This window comes from Sus scrofa, chromosome 1 (assembly GCF_000003025.6).
Source record: "Sus scrofa isolate TJ Tabasco breed Duroc chromosome 1, Sscrofa11.1, whole genome shotgun sequence".
NCBI lineage: Eukaryota > Metazoa > Chordata > Mammalia > Artiodactyla > Suidae > Sus > Sus scrofa.
The window spans coordinates 25934885-25948365 of NC_010443.5; the positions used below are offsets into that span (position 1 = coordinate 25934885).

Consider the following 13481-nt stretch of genomic DNA (forward strand, 5'->3'; position numbering starts at 1 on the left):
AACCAGCATTTCTTTTTCTGCAGGTAAAAGAGACATGTCCCCCCCTCCCCTTTGTAAATGGTAAGCAACACACAAAAGATAGAAAAGCAAAGAGTCATTCAAATGATCCAGGTCTTAACAAAGCCCTGTGGATCATTTAAACAAAAGGCTTTTTGTTTTATTTTTGTGTCCATGGCCATTCTGCTGTTTCAGCGATTCCATTTTAATTCCTGATAAAGTAACTTGAGTGGTTGCCTTAATATGCCCAGTGCAGCCTAAAAATGCTACATTGAAGATACTCTGGATAAGGTCTGTTATCATTCCCTGTACACCTGGAGTCCCTGGTGGTGGTTTAGAATCTTTGCCGGCTATCTGATATGGAGGAACCTTGGTGATGCTCCGAGACTGTGGGTGATGGGCTTTTCCCTTCTGAAGTGAGATGAAATCACCTCCAGTCTGGCTGGGCTCTGGTGGTGCTTGCATAGACAGTGCAAACTCACAGCCCCCTCATGTTAAGTCTGGGTATCCAAAAGCTTTCACTGTAATTTAAAGCAGATGTAGTTCTTCAAGTCTCCTTAAATGAATTTGGGTCTGAGAAGAGAAGAAATGTTAAAAAGCAGTTTTCTGGATTTCCCATTGTGGCTCAATGGGTTAAGGAGCCAGCATGGGCCCGGGCCGGGGCACAAGTCACAGATGCTGCTCCTATCTGATCTGGTGTGGCTGTGGCTATGGCTATGGCATAGGCCTGCAGCTGCAGCTCTGATTAGAATCCCAGCCTGGGGACTTCCATATGCCGCAGACGCGGCACTAAAAAGAAAAAGAAAAAAAAGAGGAAAAAAAAAGGTTTCTCTGCCATGACAGATAACATTTGAAGAATAGTTCTTTCTATGGTTTGCAATGAAAAATAAACCTAACAGTTCTATCCAGTGGTATAAATTTTAATATTAAATTCCTAAATGTTTTTATTCCACTCTAATAGGAATTAACTATAGAGGGAGACTATCAATGAGAAGGGCTTTTTTTTTTTTTTTTTTCTGCCCTTCTGTGTAAATTGCCCATGGAGTTTAACATCAGTGAGGGCTACTGGTCCCAGGATACGGAGGGAAAAGACTCTTTTCAGTGCCTTGTAATATGTTAGATTCATTTCCTGTGTGGCTGAAGCTGATGACACAAGTAATGGTGTATTTTCTCTCCTGGTATTCCACCTTCCCCGTCCTGACCACTTCATGTCCCCAAACACACTAAGCAGATTTATATGAGAGGTCGTTTGGAATAGTGCTAAGACACGTTCTGGACATATGAATTCAGCAGTCAGCTTTGCCATTTTTCCCTCTTCTTTGGCAAAACCCATCCTTCAAAGGCAGGCTTCCTCACCATCTTTCTTCCATCTTATTCCTTCCCCAAACTCTTCTGGAAGCTGTCTCTGAAAGATGAAGGTCTGCTGTGACATCTGTTCTATCTGACTGGACATCTTTTGGGAATTGCCCAAGATGCAGTTAGTTTTTTAATGCTGGATTTGGTCCATGTTCTTGAAGTTCTACTGAGACCAGTTTTCTTGGATTGAATAGCCTGATACACTCGTCTTCTTATTTCTTGAACTAAGAGATTGACTCCCCCTCATTAAATTCTGTGTTGATGTTGGCGCCAGCTCATACCCCTCAGTTGTGTTTAATAAACACTGATGACATGGCTCATATACAAGCTAGGGAGGCAGGTGACATGCCTTGGGCTAATTAAGATAGAAAATGTGGTCAAGGATAAAATGCACCTGGATGAGGGACAGGGCTGGCCCTCTGTCCTGTAATCACAGCACCCTTGCAAGTACTGATTTCATGAGCTCTCTGAGCCCCTGCTGGCTACCCACACTGGGTAAATCATGTCCAGTTTAGACACCCTTACAAGGACATTGGCGTTTTGCCCTCAGAGCCTGGGAAGCCACGGGAGAGAATTGAGCTCAGGAGTGACATAACCTGACTCATAGTTTTTAAAGGGTTCAGCCTGGTTCCGTGTTGAAAGTTCACAGTTAGAGGGATCAGGGGTGAAGCATGATACTGGGTGGCGATGACCACAGGAACCTGGGAAGAGGTGGAAGCAGCCTGAATCAGGAAGCTTTCTTCCGAGCTGAGCTGAAAGTGGGGCTCGTTACAATAAAAGCAAGAACCCTCCAAGCATTTTAAGGGAATCCTGACATGTACAGTACTTGGACAGCAAACTTAACGCTCGTTCTGAAGCACAACAGTATTCTTCAGGAACCAAAAGTAGGGAGCAGATAGAGTATTCTCCACCTTCCGCAGAGCCGGGGGTCTTACCAGCTGAAGTCTTCTTTGTCCTTTGTTTCCTGGTTTCTTCTCAAATTACTCTGTTGGTAAATGTGGATCATTTGTGATGTAATACAAGAAACCAGCTTAACCCTCTTTTCCCCTTGGGTCTTTTATCGTTTCTCACTTGCAATATGTAGGAAACCTCAAACTATGGAAATTCTCTTTCCTTCTCCAGGAGCCTCAGCTTTCCCTCCTCTTGGTGCAGGACTCTTCCTTTCAGTCCCGCCCCAAATGGATTAATGGATTCACGTCAATCACCTGTAATTTTGTTTCTGCTTCTCTGTGGCTCCTTACCTTTCCTTTGAAACAGTTTTCTCTTAGTGTAGCTTCCAGACCAGCAGCAGGAGTATCCCCTGGGAGCTTTCTAGATGTGAAAGTTCTTAGGCTCCACTCCATACCCCCTGGATCAGCACCCCTCCCCACCCCCAGTGGGCCCAGGCATGTGATTAACAAGCCCCCAGGGGCTTCTGATGCCCCTTAAATGGGAGAACCACTACCCCACAAATTGTCATGTTAACTTGTTTATCAGTCAGTTAAACTGTAAGCACCTTGAGAGTTGAGATGCATCTCTGCTGCCTTACTAGCTCATTCTTTGCTGGCTCAGATTCGAATACACAGTCTGAGCTCTTGACTGCTGCCACCATTCATGCCCCTGCTGTTAGTAGAAGGTTACTCCAACAAACTGACCTCCTCCCCTTCCAAGAAGCTTCCTTTTCCTTTAAACGTGGGTGATTGTTGGCATGTTTTCTGATTGACCCTCTGTCTCTTACCTGCAGTTAAACAAGTTATACTCTAGCACCCAGAACATTTTGTCTTATTTGAACCATGAAGAGAGGAAATACTGACTTTAAGAACTATTAGAGAGATTGGACTCAATCATTAAAGCTGTATATTTTCTCCTTATCCTTTTGTATTTTATGGTACTATGGATGCAAAGTATCATTGACATGATGATTGATTAAGAAGTTGTCTTATGGACTTAAATATGAATTTATAGGAAGATAAATTTGTATTTAATCCTTCATATATAATATGCTTTTATATCATTGTAAGTATTCATGTATTAACTACATACAAACTCTTAGGGTTCTCTTCTGGCTCAGAGGGTTAAGGATCCAGCATTGTCAGTGCACTGGCTCAGGTCACTGCTGTGGTGAGAGTTTGATCCCTAGCCCAGGAACTTCTGCATGCCTGAGGTGTGGCCAAAAAAGCCAAAAACAAATCAAAATGAAACAAAAAAACAAAACTCTTACTCTTAAGAGGAAAGAGGAGAAAGGAATGACTCATTAATGTAATACTAAACCAAAAGGGCATATTTATTTGGAATCTGTTATTTAAAATTGCTATCAGATTATCTAGGGCAATATCCATTGAAAATATCAGTATTAAATCCATGATGTCTTTAACACAGCTTTTCAACTCACTTGATATGCTGCAGGTAACTAACTTAAAATGTTTTGACCTTTTTTTTTCTTTTTCTTTTTTTCCTTTTTATGGCCTTACCTGCGGCACATGAGAGTTCCCTGGCTGGGGGTCGAATCAGAGCTGCAGCTGCCAGCCTATGCCACAGCCATGGCAACAAAGGATCTGAGCTGCATCTGCAAGATTTACCACACATCCTTAACCCACTGAGCAAGTCCCAAGAATCAAACCCAAATTCTCAGAGAAACAGTGTCAGTTTCTTAACCCACTGAGCCACAGAGAACTCCCATTTGACCATTTATAGTCTCTTTATAATATTCTAATTTGTTGATTCTTGAATACAACTTAAATAGATTGAAGTACAGCTGTTTTGAAGAATTTATGGAAAAATCTAAATGTAATTTTAGAAAGTCCAATATACATCATTGGCAAGGCAGAATCTTTTTTTTTTTTTTTTTTCCTGCACCCATGGCACGCAGAAGTTCCTGGGCCAGGGGTTAAACCTACGCCACAGCTGTAACTAGAGCTATAGCAGTGACAATGCCAGATTCTTAACCTACTGAGCCAGGGAACTCCAGGCAGAATCTTTACTGCAGTATCAGTATGATTTCTTTCCCTGGTTCAGGACTGCCAAATCTAAAATGTTAATGTACTAGAAGGTAAATCCTTTCTATTTTAAAATGCATTTTTAGTTTGATTTTCATTATGATAATAAGTTCCCTAATGTTTACAAAGCGTAATATTTAAGTGCAGTAAGTTTTACTATGTGCTGGTTACTTGAAAACTCAATTATACCATGAGAGAGGTATAATATTTGCTTTCCTTCAATTCCCGTAGATATATTTTATTTATTTATTTATTTTCTGTCTTTTTTTTTTGAGGGCCGCTCCTGCGGCATATGGAGGTTCCCAGGCTAGGGGTCTAATCGGAGCAGCAATGTGGGATCCAAGCCATGTCTGTGACCTACAGCACAGCTCACAGCAATGCCGGATCCTTAACCCACTGAGCAAGGCCAGGGATCGAGCCCGCAACCTCATGGTTCCTAGTCGGATTCGTTAACCACTGAGCCATGACGGGAACTCTCCATAGACATATTTTAAACACAAATCAAGTAATGATGGCCAAGGGCTTTCAGTTTAGAAAATAATGCATTTATTAAGTGTCAGTGATTTAAAAATCACTGATCTGAAAAGAAAGTTTTTTAGACTGTGGCTCATCGTAGGACATTCTCACTGAAGCAGTACATCATGACCATTGTTTATAATTAACTTTGGAACTGGAGTCCTCCCAATTGTTAATGACCTTGAATTATAGGAGGAGGATTATGAAAGATTTAATACTGTTAAAAAGAAACCACATTCAAATTGTATGTTTAAAATGTTGTATTGTATGTTTAAAATGTTGTATTGTTGGGAAGTACCATCATTGTGCTACTTAACCTAAATGTTTCAAAACTTTCCTAACAGTTCATACGTGTAAATCCCACCACTATCCATACAAGCTGAAAAATGACAAAAATAGTCTTCTTAACTGATCCTTCTGGCTTTTAATGCAACAGTGCTTATTTTTAAATACTTCCTTTATTGTCCTTTCTCTTCTCACTTAGACAAGCTGACAAGTCAGCAAACCTCACCTTTTCCCTTTTGGCCCCCACTCATCCTACCATGTCATTTCCTTTAAGGAATAGAATACACATCCTTCTTTATTCCCGCTTTGCATCCAATTCTGTCTCTTCTGTCTCCTCCTTTTCCTTCTGTCTTTCATTTAAGCAAGTCAGAATTAGCATTTATTTAATTTAAAAACTTTGTCTCTAAGAGTACACTTTAAAATTATTATAGTAAATTCAGGAAACTTCACTGCATCATATGCTTTCTCTCATGGAATTATAAATATGAAAAAATCAATTATGAATTATACCAATGAATGGTAAAATGCTGATGTATTTTTACTAGAATCACTAGGTGATTTACTTTTTCCTTGTACAGGTAACATTAAGATGCTTGTGGTTTATTTGGAATTCATTTGAGTACTGTTAGGCTGAGTCCTAGCATCTCCAGGAAGGAAACAGACAGGGAGAAGATGTTTAGTGCAAATGAGATTATGTCACTTCCCTGCTGGAAGTCTCCAGAGGCTACCCTCCTGAGTCTTTACAGGAACCTCCAAGGCCCTAATCAAAATTTAACCATCTCCTGCTGTCCTTCCTCTTCTCTCAGCCCAGATCACTTTTCCCTCCAGCTCTTTCTCTTTCTCTCTTCATCCGGAGAGGCCTGCCTCCACACCACTTCCTATGCCCTTCCTTGCTTCATTCTCTTAGCACTTAGGATCTTCCATCCTATGCTGTGTAGTTGACTCTTCTTTTTCTGTTTGTTGTCTGCATCCTCTTAGAGCACAAGCTCTATAAAGACAGGACGTTTTGATTGTTCTGTTCACTGTAGAATCCCCTCTGCCTGTAACAGCACTTGGCAGGTGGTAGATGCTTCATAAACATTTGTGATTTAGCAGATAAATGTGGGGTGGGGATGCTTTGCTCTAGCATCCTGAAACAGAAGAAACTGAGAAAAGAGACTTGTCTTAGGGGCTAATGACTTCTTCTAACTGTGATCCTGCCTTTTTGGCAGTAATTGCTACTATACCTTCTTAACCCTTTTCTTTGCTATTCTTCCACTGAAAACATCAGCTGAACCTTTATACTGTGTGAGGCGCAGCAGAGGATCTAATGAAGTGTGCATTAGATCCTCTGGTTTATAATATTGAAGGGTGCAGGCTAGCATAGAAGGTTGGGGTAACTAGGGAAGGCTTTGTGGGAAAGAGAATTTGAAGTACCCCTCAAAGGGGGGGTGGCATTTTATTTTATTTTATTTTATTTATTTATTTATTTATTTTTGTCTTTTGTCTTTTGTTGTTGTTGCTATTTCTTGGGCCGCTCCCGCGGCATATGGAGGTTCTCAGTCTAGGGGTCGAATCGGAGCTGTAGCCACCGGCCTATGCCAGAGCCACAGCAATGCTGGGATCCGAGCCGCGTCTGCAACCTACACCACAGCTCACGGCAACGCCGGATCGTTAACCCGCTGAGCAAGGGCAGGGACCAAACCCGCAACCTCATGGTTCCTAGTCGGATTCGTTAACCACTGCGCCACGACGGGAACTCCGGGGTGGCATTTTAATTAAACTGTCTTAAAGTAGCATAGTGAGTTGGGTTCCCTGCAAGCGTGGTGGCTGCCACTGCTGGCCAGTAGACCCTGGATGCCATCATCTGTAAGAGGGTTTAGAAACTGGTGATGGTAAGATACATTATATATTACTATGTATAATTAATTTAAATTCATGAATTGATAAAGTAATTTCTGGAAAGAATCAAAGGATTTTCTTTTTCATCTTAATGTTGAATCTGCTAATATTTTCATTACCCATATGAGATATATAGTATTTTTACCTACCAAGAGTCTATCTCTAATTTTAATTTTAGTAGACCCTAAATGCCAGCATTCTTTAAGATGAACGTTTTCATTTTATACTCATATTTTTGTTGTTGTTATAGAAATCTAAGCATAGGGGAAAAACTATAATAGAAGTAGTTTAACATCTTTTCTTTCTAGGAAAAGGTTTAAAGGCACCCAAAAGTGAATGTATTTCTTTGCTAGATGAAAGTTAATGTTCTTTTCTACATAATTCTGCAGAGAGAGGTGGAGGAGGGTCCCTTCCCATCATTAGTAAGTTGTTACTCTCAGGAAAGAACACCAGCTTTGGGGCCAGAGCACCCAGATTCTAAAAGGGGCTTCACCACTTGGAGCAAGTTTTGTTTTTCTTTTTTTGGGCCATGCCTGTGGCATGTGGAAGTCCCCAGGCCAGGGATCGAACCTGTGCCACAGCAGTAACCAGAGCCACAGCAGTGAAAATGCCAGATCCTTAACCTGCTGAGCCATGAGGGAACTCTGGGAGCAAGTTTTTGTGTCTCAAGGTTTTTGTATGTAAAATGTGGATAATTATTATCTTCATGTCTTAGGGTCATTGTGAAGAGTAAATGATTTGCTGTATGGAAAGTGCTTAGAACAGTGGCTCATTAGTAGGGGCCCCTCAATCCAAGTTAATATTATTACTATGCAGTAGTTTCTGTATGTCCGATGAGAGTTGTTTTCACATCTTGCCTTTCCCCGCTACAAAGGGTAACTTTTCTTGAGGTCTTAGAGATTGGTCCTGAGGCTGGCAGATGTCTCTTGCCTAGAGTGGCACAGCTTTTCAGTAGCCAAAGAGACATCTCCAGCTACCCATTTCCTGTCATAGCTTCTTTCCATGATGTGCTAAGGTTCCTGCCAAAAGCACCCCCTTGCCCCATTTCTTTGAAGATTTTTATATCGTCCACATCTTAGCATCTCCTGGTTCTACACTGTGTTAATTTCCTAGGGCTGCCAACGACACAGTACCACAATGTGGGTGATTTAAAGCAAGAGAGATATCGCCTTACAGTTCTGGAGCCCAGAAGTCTGCAATGAAGGTGTTGACAGGGCCATGCTCCCTTCAGCCTACCCCTCTTTGCCGTTATCCAGCTTCTGGTCATCCAGGTGGTCTCTGGCTCCTGGCGGTGTAACTCCAACTTCTGCCTCTGTCATCACATGGTATCTTCCGCATGTCTCTATGTCTTCAAGTGGTCCCGGTATCTCGGTTTTCTCATAAGGACGTCAGTCATATTGGATTAGGGTCCACCGTGATGATCTCATTTTAACATGATTGCACCTGGAAAGACTACTTCCAAATAAGGTCACGTTCAGAAGTACCAGAGGTTAGGCCTTCAGCACCTCTTTTCCCAGGCAAGGTCAACCAAACACATACTTTCAGATCAAAGAACCTTGTTCCTTTTCTCCCCTTGCTTTAGCAGTTACAATATATCAAATACATTTACCAAGCACCTGGCAGATACTCTTCCAGTATAAGGTTTCATGTTACATGAAACTGATTAGGTGACAACTTTATAAATGTTGTAGTTAGATCCTTTCAGGTATTTGTGCTCTATTGTGGTTGGAGAGGAGTTAGAAATAAATGTTCAGACCAGTGACAGGAAGAGAATCCCCTTATGAGTGTCGTACTCACTTAGGAAAAGAAATTCCATCTCATGATGTTTTGGGAAAGATGTAGCCAACAGCTTGGTAAAACTGTTAAATCTTAAAGAACTGTGTAGCCAAGCAAGTCTTGGAATTGCTTGCTGGCTTTTAAAAGTGGAAGAGTTTGAGGTAGTTAACGGTTTACATGGTAAATTCTGACAGCAATGCCCTTTGGGGGAGCACCCTCCCGGTGGAGGGTCCTGGGCAAAGTCCTGGCACACCCTGACCTAGTCTCTTGCCTTAGAGGGCTGAGCACTTGGGAATATTTGTTGACTGAGTCTCATGACTGCTTCCCAGAAGGAGCATTGTGCCAACCTTCGAGGTGGAGCACCTTTCCAGGAGGTTAAAATGCTGTCCCCCTGGGTCTCAACGCGGAGGTAGCGGTGCCTGGTTTGTCTGGATTCCAGACCCTCAGCTGCTCCTCTGTGTGGCTCCTCCCCATGGTTAACCTCCTGTGACTAACACACAGAAGGGCAGCTTTTCACTGCCAAGTCCACACTGAAGGCGTCTCAACCTCAGTCAAGAAGGATTGGAAATGAACACTTAGTAAGTGTGGGGAGAATGGGTGACAAGAACCTGGGCATCATAGACCCAGTGTTCTCCCTCTGTTTGGAAGCGTCACTAGAGCTGATTTGGGAGAATCTTATTTCCCCCTTTGCTTATGAGGTAGAGTTGCCCTTCCTTGTCCCTTCTGAAATTAGGTTTGGCCATGTGGCTTGTTTTGTCCAAAGAAATCAGAGGGCAGTAGACCCTGGTCGCTTCTGGCAGAAGTTCCAAGAGCCAGTGTGAAACGCAGCACGCTCTCCTAGTGTAGCTGTGTGACGATCCACACATAACTTGAGGATGGTCTTCCCTCTGCCTGGTCCACCCCACAGCCCACTGCTAGCTCTGCCTGGACTGGGAGAATGTGCAGGAACGAATCTTCTCATTATGCTAAGCCACGGAGAGTTTGGAACTGTCTGCAACTGCTGTATGTTCTAGCTCACTGTCACTGATATAATGCATTTAGGAGCAAAACATAGAGAGTGGAAATTCATCAAGTTCTTGCAGTAGAGAAAATGATTTTGAAGATAACTCTTTAAATCATCTTGCAGCAGGCTCTCTCAATATATCTAAAATATTAAAAGAGCAAGTCTAAAGAATAGTTTAATATGTGAAGGTTTGGAGGACAGAACAGTATTGAATTCACGAGATGCTGAGATAACCATCTAGTTTAATGACATTTTTTCTGCTTCTATATTTCAAACTTTGGTCTACCAGGAGATGCTTGTCCATTGTTCTTGCACGAAAGAAAATAGTTTGACATGAAAGGGAGGAGGAAATTCGTGGCTGGGAAACCAGAGGACAGAGCGAACAGTGACACCTTTATCTGAGCAATACTGTGGGAACAATAGCCTGGTTTTACTCTAAATTTCTGTTGCAAGAGGAGTATGTGTTAAAGATAGAGCTTTGATTACATTAAGTATCTTATTTCCCACTGGTGGTTCCTGGCATAACCTGGCTTTAAATTATGCTTTGCTTGCTGTCACCATCAGTTTAGTGTTTGAGAAGTCTTTGTTGATTCACGATGGCTAGTACACTCCACAGACAGTAAACTCAGTTTTTAATGAACAAAGCCTTAGTTTTAAAAACTGAGAGCCGTTGCACCTTGACAAGAGGAAATTTTCCTAGATTTCCCCTAGAGTTGGAATAAAATAAATGACAATGGAATTTGATGAGTTTACTAGATTGCAGAAATTTGATAAGAGTAAAAAAAATTGGATGTCTGCCCTAAATTCGTTTGGCCTGGTTTAATCTTAGACCCAGCATCGTGTTTCATTTGATATGCTACTGTTTGTTATACTACTATTTAAGCATTTTTGTGGCATAAACTTAATCACAGTGGGAAAAAAGGGCATTGTCTTTCAAGTAGGTTTAAAAAGTGGTGTACACTGGAAATACTAATTAATTGCCAGCCTGTGTTGCTTTTAATGTATGGATAATAATTTTGCAATATCTTGATCTTTGAAGGTTTAACGTGTCAAATCATTTGGCTATTTAAATTTTTGAATTTGTAATAATAGTTAAATTTAATAATTTTAATTAATTTAAAATCTTAAATTGAAGTATCATTGACACACAGTATCCTTTCAGGTGTACAACAAACTGGTTTGACATTTAGATACGTTATGAAATGATCATGATAAATCTAGTAACTATCTGCCACCACACGAAATTATTACAGTGTCCTTGACTCTATTCCTTAGGCTGTATTCCATCTCTGTGACTTACTAATTTTATAAATGAAAGTTTGTATCTCTTAATCGCCTTCACATATTTTGCCTAATGTCCACTACCCTCCCCTCTGGCAACTGCCCCTTTGCTCTCTGTATCGATAAGCCTGTTTCTGGTTTGCTTGTTTTGTTTCTTAGATTCCACATGTAGTATTATAGTATTTGTCTTTGTCTGATATATTTCACTTCGTGTAATACCTTCTAGATCCATTCATGTTGTTGGAAATGACAAGATTTCATTGTTTTTTATCTTTGAGCAATATTCCCGTGTGTGTGTGTGTGTGTGTGTGTTTATATACATACACTACATCTTCTCTATCCACTCATCTATTTATGGATGGACACTTAGGTTACTTCTTTATCTTTGTTATTGGAAATAATGCTAGAGTGAACACTGGAGTACATTTATCTTTTTTTTTTTTTTTTTTTTTTTTTTGCTATTTCTTTGGGCTGTTCCCGCAGCATATGGAGGTTCCCAGGCTAGGGGTCGAATTGGAGCTGTAGCCTGTGGCCTACGCCAGGGCCACAGCAACGCGGGATCCGAGCCGAGTCTGCAACCTACACCACAGCTCACGGCAACGCCGGATCGTTAACCCACTGAGCAAGGGCAGGGATTGAACCCGCAACCTCATGGTTCCTAGTCGAATTCGTTAACCACTGCGCCACGACGGGAACTCCACGTTTATCTTTTTGAATTAGTGTTTTTGTTTTCTTCAGTTAAATACCTAGAAGTGGAATTGCTGGATCACATGCCAGTTCTATTTCTAAATTTTTTTTTTTTGGTCTTTTTGCCTTTTCTAGGGCCGCACCCTCAGCCTATGGAGGTTCCCAGGCTAGGGGTCTAATCAGAGCTGTAGCTGCCGACCTACACCACAGCTCACAGCAACGCTGGATCCGTAACCCACTGTGCGAGGCCAGGGATCGAACCTGCAACCTTATGGTTCCTAGTCGGATTCATTTCTGCTGCGCCACGACGGGAACTCCTATTTTTAAATTTCTTGAGGAACCTCCATACTGTTTTCCATAATGGCTGCACCAATTTACATTTCAACCCATATAGCATGGGGTCCACCTTTCTTCACATCCTTGCCAACACTCGTCTTTTTGATGATTGCGTTTGGATATTTTTAGTATGATTGCCAAGAATATCAGAACCAATATCACCCTTACAGATGATCTAGCCCACCCGTGCCTTGCAGAGGAATCTTTTTCAAACACACTCTTACATGGTACCTGATACCTAAAATAGGTTTTTTATGTTATAAAATTTTATAATTTCAGACTTATCATAAGGTCAATGAATGAGGAGAAAAGGACTATTTTTAACAAGAAAAGGACTTAGTCTAAAAGGGCCTTGGCCCTCACTTTCTATTTTGTTTTGTTTGGCAACTATTTGAAAGCCCTGAATTACGTGATAAGTAGCTGCAAGTGGTAATGGTTTTTATTGGTTTGTTTTACAGGGTTCACCCTGAACCCTTAGGAGACTTCAGTTTTATAGGACTATGGAAAAGTTAACTTAGCAATACAAGTTTATGACATGTAGAACTCTGGAATTGAGTGTTATTTTTTATCTTAGCTTTAAAGTAAGATCAAATCAAATTCTTACAGAATCCCAGATCTCTGCACAGAACACCATTTGAAAACTAGTCACTATGTTTTAGGTAACATCTCTGTAGAATGAGAGCATAGAGTCTGATTGTACTATTTATTTTTATATAGAAATTGTCAAATATTGGAGAAAATGTGAAAATATTTCTCACTGAAAAGGGTTAAACTAATATCAGTAAGTGCTCCTTTAAAAAAATATGTCTTCTGGAAGTTTCAGAAATTTTTAAAAATTTTTTCCCCATTATTAGCAGTGGTTGCCAGCCCAGCCCACACATTATGTAGCCTAGAACCACCTGAAGTAGCAGTATTTAGCTGTCTTATGACGACCTAAGCACTTTAGTTTGGCATTCTAAAAGAGTCCATTGACTATTTCCATGGGATTTTTTAAAAAATTAAAATCTATTTTAAAAAATGATTTCTATTTCTGGATTGGAAACTTTCTCCATTCCCACTGTGAGGTGAAAGGAGAGTGCTGTTTTATTCTCTGGTTGCAGAATTTTCATCCCTACATTAAAGTGACTACTCATTTCCTCTTTGAAGAAGAAGCAGCATAGATCCTAGCGTTGGAAGGAAACTCTGAAGCTACACTAGGTGCATAGTTTTGCAAAACTGTGCCAGAGGAAACTTTTCCAAAACCAAACCCTCCTTTAGCAAGCTGGATATTTAAAGGATATCCTCTGGGAATCCTTTTGCAAGACAAATGCTCCTCTGAGGTGTCTGGGTAATAGGAGAGCTCTTGGGGCTTTAAAAAGCCATTAGGGAGTTCTTGTTGTGGCTCAGTG

At 41.0% G+C, this 13481-nt stretch overlaps 1 protein-coding gene across 8 annotated transcripts in view; it reads left to right on the forward strand.

Moving 5' to 3' along the window:
- NHSL1 (NHS like 1) overlaps positions 1 to 13481 on the forward strand; it is a 324553-nt gene that overhangs the window by 271331 nt on the left and 39741 nt on the right. The gene's annotated exons all lie outside the window — the stretch shown is intronic.